The sequence below is a fragment of the Helobdella robusta genome, assembly GCF_000326865.2.
Source record: "Helobdella robusta unplaced genomic scaffold HELROscaffold_51, whole genome shotgun sequence".
NCBI classification, from domain to species: Eukaryota; Metazoa; Annelida; class Clitellata; order Rhynchobdellida; family Glossiphoniidae; genus Helobdella; species Helobdella robusta.
The window spans coordinates 1,057,184-1,059,687 of NW_008705261.1; positions in this window are offsets into that span (position 1 = coordinate 1,057,184).

Sequence of the window (2,504 nt, forward strand, 5' to 3'; positions counted from 1 at the left end):
AAAATTGACGTATATAATCTCCATTTTGACAAAGTCAAAATGGACTCCATTTTGACAAAGTCAAAATGGAGATTATTATAGATAAGATGAGTCACTTATAAGATGAGTTATTATAGATAAGATGAGTCACTTATATTTCATATAATCTCCATTTTGACAAAGTCAATATTTTCCTATATAAACAGCAGAAAGCACTGATGATGATTCATTCGGAATTGAAATATGGCCTTATTTGCAGCATGAATTCGGAAAATAAGTTTATTTTGAATTTTAATAAACTAAACGTTCACCAAAAAACTTTAGTGAGAGAAATTGAAAAAACGAACTACAAACATATTAACGCCAAACATTCGGTAGAATTTATAGAATATTGAAAAAATTATGGTCTATTACCAACATATATATATATATATATATATATATATATATATATATATATATATATATAGCCAAATAGCCAACACTTGCCAACACTGAAATACAGACGCATTAGAGGGGATCTCATCATGATGTATAACTTGTTTAGAGCTAAAGATCAACGCGACCTCCCAGTAATGATGAAAGCTTGTGGACGAACAAGAGGACACGAAATGAAATTGACTGCTCTTCCATTCCATAAGAACTTTAGGAAACAATACTTTATCAATAGATCAATTTATATCTGGAAAAATCAGGGTGTTGAAGTTGTGAATGCTGATAGTGTGAATGATTTAAAAAAAAGTTGGATAATTATCTTATGAATGCCAGGTTTATGTATCATTGGAGGGCAAATGATATTTGATGTGACATCGGCTATTTGTGAGTTTGGGATATATTTGAATTTTTTATCAGTATGTATCGATATTATCGTCAATTTATTGATAAGGATATGTGATTAATTTATTTATATTTGTTTTTTATTATCATTTTTTTTACAAGGTTTAATACATTATTTGACTTATGAGAATATTAATTATTTTATTCAGTATAGACTCATAGCTATATTTAATTTATTGTTTTAAAATTGTCTTAGTTTTGAGAAGGCACTTTCGTCTTCGCCATTGTTTAACGATATAATATATATATATATATATATATATATATATTATATATAATATATAGATATATATATATATATATATATATATGTTGTGGTTGTGCCCAGATGATCAAATATTATTATACTGTGTCTATTTATTGATTCCTTGTTTATTCAAAGTGAATATTTAGTTTTACAATCTTTCAACATCGTAAAATATAATACTTTTGCGTGTTTTCATTATCGATAAATATAACACTTTTATGTGTTTTCATTATGGATGATTCCTCTGTTTCTAAATTTATTGGTAGGAAGTATTCCAATTGCCCGTTGTTGAATATTTATTATCGGATGTCTTTGTTCCGTGAGTATTGATACGGCTAGTCGTAAATTATAATGGTTGTTGTAATGTAAGATTTCAACATAGTGGTTCAGGATTTGTCTAGTAATTTTAGTTTTGTGTTTCTCTTTCATGTGATTCTTTATAGCGCCAGTTTGTACGTGCATCGTGAGTCTTCTCGATAACTTAGTCGTCGTCATACCAATATATTCAGAATTATGGTGCCCACACTCACCAATATTACATTTGAACAAATATATTAGATGACTATGATCCGTTATCGATTCTGGTTTGGTTGGAGTTCATGTCTTTCCTTTACTTTGGAATACTTATTGTTCATTTTGAAATCATATTTTTCCTAACTAGGTAAAAGATTCGTTAACTTTTATTGGAGGTACTTTTTCATTTTTTAGATAGATGACAGGTTCGATTTGCGTATATTTGTCGTTGACTTTCATCATACCAAATGAGTTGCATTTATCAAATCTGATTATCAACTTAGCCCATTGACACCAAGCAGAGAATATTTCTGTCAACTTTTGCGCGTCTCCGACGCCTTTTGACACAACTATTTAGTAGTGATATTTAAGTAAAAACATTGTACAAAAGTTGAAAATTTTTTCTAGGATTCATAACCTAGAGTCGAAAATTTTACTTGTATTCGGCATTTATTGAGATATGTTTCTGTGTATGTAATATATGCAGTCAAATTTGTGTAATATTTGAAGTTGTACTTAAATGATACGCGTGAGTGTACCACAGGCATGTTGCTTGTGAGTACAAACATACACATATATTTTTAATAAAATGTCGTATATTTACACCTTAAATGTTTTAATCAGCTTGATGTAAATAACTGTTTGAGTCTAATTTTTTTTATAATGATCAAAAATAGTCATTTCTGATGTTGCCGTTCTTAAGTTGCGGAATTTGATTTTTACTGTAGTCGGTTGAGTGTACGTTGATCGCAATATCATTCTTTTTGCCTTTTGTAATTGTTGCTTGCAAAATCTTAAAATTACGTCAAACAATTTGTTATAATTAATTAATTAATTGGCTGGTGATGTTAAGGGTGATGACCGTAATCATTTAGCAATAATGACAATGTTCACAACAATGCTAACAATAACGAGAATTATGCGAAGA